This window comes from Pocillopora verrucosa, chromosome 3 (assembly GCF_036669915.1).
Source record: "Pocillopora verrucosa isolate sample1 chromosome 3, ASM3666991v2, whole genome shotgun sequence".
Lineage (NCBI taxonomy): Eukaryota > Metazoa > Cnidaria > Anthozoa > Scleractinia > Pocilloporidae > Pocillopora > Pocillopora verrucosa.
The window spans coordinates 29,066,437-29,071,346 of record NC_089314.1 but is presented as its reverse complement, the minus strand read 5'-3'; positions in this window follow the sequence as shown (position 1 = coordinate 29,071,346).

Here is a 4,910-nt window from a genome sequence, read left to right as displayed (position 1 = left end):
TTTCTATGATAAGATCACCGCCCACTCACGGAATAATTTCGGGCTTTTTCATTTATCGATGCTATCCAGTCCGGCGACACGATATGCCATGTTGGTTAATATGAAACTCACCAGCCGTCAATAGTTGAACTTAAGCCGCGCCGTATTTACTGGAGCCCCTTTGGCGTGTTTAATAAATGCTAGCCCGCGTCATAAAAACTTTATTGATTTTTCCCCGTTTTTTTAACGTAAAGACCCAGAGCATAGAAACAACGAGAGACAAAATAAATAATTGTCTTTTTCACGATGTGCAGTGTAGTGTGAAAATTTTGCGAGAGATATACCTCACGGATTGGATAGTTGTTTTTGCGAAAACGAGTTCGTCTGCAAACTACTTTTGCCATTTCCTTTATTACAACAGATCCCAACCAATGAGAGGAAACAATATTTAAAATAATTCAACATTTGTAAAGTTAAACACATCGATGAGCTACTCTCTGCTTGATTCCTGAACTAATTTTCGAGTTAGTCCAATAACAACAAACACAAGGTGATTGAGAGTGGCAAATTTTCGCAGCGTTTTATTTTACGGAATTTTTTGTTGTTTAATCCGAAACTAAATTTTGGCCATCAAAGAGAATCCGGCAAATCAGTAGAAATTACAAGCCACAAAATTTTTACTCAACGCTTTGCAGAGTCGCAATCGATTGTACATGCATCTCGACCTTTTTCAACTAGCGCGAGTGTAAAGCCTGGCTTTAACATCAGCGGACGAATTGTAGTCCAAAAGTCGCAGCCTGTAGTTGATTGTGGGAGTAAGTTTACGAGACAAACAACTAAAAATTCAGTCATCATTCAATACATAAAATTTCCTTAATTTCACAGACTAATCGGCGCAATAAAATCAATTGTAAGCCGAGATCTTTCCTTCCCCTACACCTGGTCTAAATATTAATGCCGCCGTTTATATCAGCGCACGACAAAATATCTTACCATTTAAGGCCTGCACATTCGTCCAGCTCATTTATCCTAAACTTGATAGTTCACAGTTAACTTTGCACCTCCAGATAGCCCCGATAATATCGACAATACATTTACGCTGTTTACCCTGCAAAATTTGTTGGAGTGTTTATAAAGAAGCTGAGATAGTTCGCGAGATAGGAAGTTAAACAACAAGTAGAGGGTTTTTTTTTTCATGTTTTTCTCTGGTTTTTTTTTTTTTCAACCAAGGCGGCAGCCATTGAGTCTCCTTCCTCATGGAAAAAAATTGATATTGAGAATCACTAATTGCGAAGTTTGATTGAAAATGAGGAACTTTGGAGCGACTGTAAAATGATATTTTATTTATCAGTGATCTTATACTTTCCAGTTCAATCTTTCAGGATAAAATTTGGGAAAGAATGTGCTTGAAAATTATGATTTTGAATTTGAAAAAAATGACAAGGATAAAAACAAGTAAAAAACAAATTGGACCCACGCTTTTGAGTGCTGGTTTAGAACATTTCCGCAAAATTATAAAATATATACTGACTATAAACTCGAGTTATCTATGGTGTTAGCTATATGAAAAGATCCGAGTTTGCTAGACTCATTAACGAGATCTACTTGACCTAGAGATTCGAAATGCAACAGCCTTCGAACATAAAGAAGCAAAGCAGGTGGTTAAGACTATAACGGAAAAAATAAACTCGGACCTCACTAAACTCGGACCTCACTAACTTTTCGTTAAATCCTCAACTCAACGCTACAGAAAAAATGGCAAAAAGTATCTTGTTCACAGTTGACCCCTAAGCAGTTGTTTGCACGATATATTTCGGTGATGATGCAGGAAAACAAACACTCCCTTTATTATTTGGAATTAAAGTGAAATATTTTAAACTTCAGAGTAAAAACTGCTGAAAGCATACGACCAGAATAGGAGCTTTGCCGTACGCCATTCACACATCGTTAACTTGTAGTATAACGAAGCTGCTAGGGTGTAAGGATTACTGTACGAATTGTAGTCTTTACAGAGAGTGATCATTGCCTCGTTTTTCTTTGGATATTAAAGACGGGGTTCGCAGGAAATAAGCGGGGCTTTTCTTCGATTCTGAGAAACTTTCGCATTGACGATTCACGACTCCTTTTCTCCTTTTTAATTTTTCTAATCTCTTAATCTTTTCTCCTCTTTAATAAGACAGTAAATCTTAAGTAAGACACTTAATCTCGCCCATTTCACAAGAATTCCAATCTTTTTCCTTAAAAATGTTCTTGGTAAATGTTTTCGGTAAATATGTTCGTTGCCTCACTCAAAGTTGAGAATCTATTCAGGATTCCGCCGACCTAAGTGAGAATAATAAACCTTTTAAAGGTTTTCTTAATCAATTATAACCTCGCGTGCGAATGTTTGTTACCTCCTGCATTTTTCATGAAACAAATGAAAAATTTATTAATTGACAAAAGAAAATTAGAACGCTGTCATGAGAACGCGTCAAATTGTCTCATTAATTGTCTATTAGTTCGGCATACAGCCGGCTATATTGTGTTCACCAAACCGACTCTTATGGAGATTTAAACGTCACATTACAGGCATCAAGGAACATCCACATGAAAAGAAGAGAAGTATTGATACAATCCATAAAGTTTTACTACTCGGCTGCGAATAGGAAAGTAAGAAAGGCCTAATGTACTCTCTTATCCGCTAAGCTTCCGCCATGACAGCATCACAGGCAAATCATGTCATTTTCTTAGGCTGAAAAAGACATTAAATGACTCACGCATAATAATATCGAAAGTTTCTCGCTGCAAAACATTCAGAGATTGAAATGGTTTAGCGCGAAGATCTTCCATTAGAATTCGCCAAATTTACACCAAACATTATATTACAAACATTGCCGCTGTAAATGGTATGTTTGCAGCTGTTCTATTAGGAAAGTGTGTACTTCAAAAGTTAAAGGGACAAAGAAGACTTATGAAGTACATCCTGAAATTTATGGCAATGGCCAACATCAAAAAGAAACTCTTAGCTCTGGTCTATTTTTTCTTCGATCTTTAAATAAAAGGTGTCAGAAAATTGAAATTAAAATTCAGTAATCATATCCTAGTCAAATATTTCCACTAAGTGTTCAAACAGCCGATTGCAGGCAACAAGAATTTAAAAGTTCCGTTTTGAACGTTTATTGTTGCCATCAGGTTAATGAGGACCGGAGTGACTTTATGATTGACAGTATGTCAGCAATGTCTAAACGGAAATCTTGTATTAGCGCGAAAGAGAGTGTGAGCTGTCAGTCAGAGTGCTTTGAGCCGTGAAAAGTCTAAGACCAATTATAGAGCAGAGAAAGGCAGAAACATTGCAGATGCGGAATACTCAGAAAACTTTGGAGAAAATTCCTACGTGATAAGTCAATCCTTCCTCTCCCTAGGGGCTAAAATGCCTTAAATTTAGATCAACCACTGGTAAACTTTCATTACCGAAAAAAAAAAAAACACATTTCATCATTACCACGGAACGAATATTTTGAACTTTGGACGACTCAAGCCCAGTTTTTATAAGAAGCCAACAAAATGCTCTTGTACTTAGGATTTGACCCGCGTCAATCATTAATGGCTATTCCGCTTGTAGTCAAATGTTTTCCGCCTCTGAACTAAGAGATATAGTTAATATCTTACTCACCTCCTTTTCCTCGGTCTGTACAGTAAGGTACGGAACCTCTTTTTTTCCACTCGATTTATGGCTCGAGCAATTCGCGCTTTGGTGATAAATCCGTGCGGAAAAAACTTGGTCCGTAACTTAAAGTGCGGTCCTCGAGCTCGGTTAGTAAGAGGTATTACATCTAACAATAGAGTCCATATTACTGCGCGTCTATTTAGTAATATATTAAAGGTGACGTCAAAATGTGGCAAGAATGAAAAAGTGGCTCACCAGGCGTCACCGAGTGTATCACTGATGTCGTCACCATATTTTGACATCATCTGTCATGGTCTATTGACCCACGGCAACATGGAATCTATATGATGTGATAAAAAAGCAAAATGTTGTCAATTTTGACGTCACCTATGCGTCACACCACAGATAGGTCATATGGAATTAAGAACCAATCAAAACGCACATATACTTCAGCTTTATAGTCTTTGTAGTCCTTACTTTAACATTGCAACTACTAACGTTCTGCTCCAGAACGTGAGGCAACTAGTTAGTCTGTGCCACAGAAAAGGCTTCTCTGTTTATTAACCAATGGTCATTATCTGGTGATACCATACATTGAACGAAAAGGATTAGTTAGGATAAGTCGAATAGTCTTCACTATTCTGGGCTATTTGATTAGTGAAATTCTACAGGATTTTCAAAGTGCTAGCGACATGTATGAAGGCTTCTATTGAATAGTATAAGGGAAAGGGGGGAGGGGGGGAGGGGGTGTTGAAAGGGTGCTACGCCACAATTGCAAAAATTCAAATTATTTTTTTTTTATTAAACATTCAAGGAAGTCCACAGCCTTTCTACAGCGCTATAGAGGTATCGGCTCCAGTTCTAGTCAATTAAAATACATTTAATAGTCTGTTGCAAAAAAAAAAAAAATAATATAAATGTAAATGCGGATTATTCAATTTTTGTATTTCTTTTTTTTTTTTTCACTCGCTTAATTTTTTCCAAATCTGGATACATGCCATGCGAGAGGGTCCTCCTTGGGTGGGCGTGGAATGAGTGCGATGTTTTTTGGGAGATCAGGGACTTGATCTGGCTCTGGCTCTTCTCAATTCCGAGGTCTTTGTACTCGCTTCTCATGAGTGCCTTGATACTGGTGTGCCTATGGCTACCGACAAGTTCTACAGGAATGCCACTATCTAGCGCGCGGTTAAGAAAAAGGTCAAAGTCCTGTTTCTCCATTGCCTATGAACTTGTACTTTGTTTTACGTGGCAAACTTCGAAATCGACAATTTTTCACTCCTTTTGT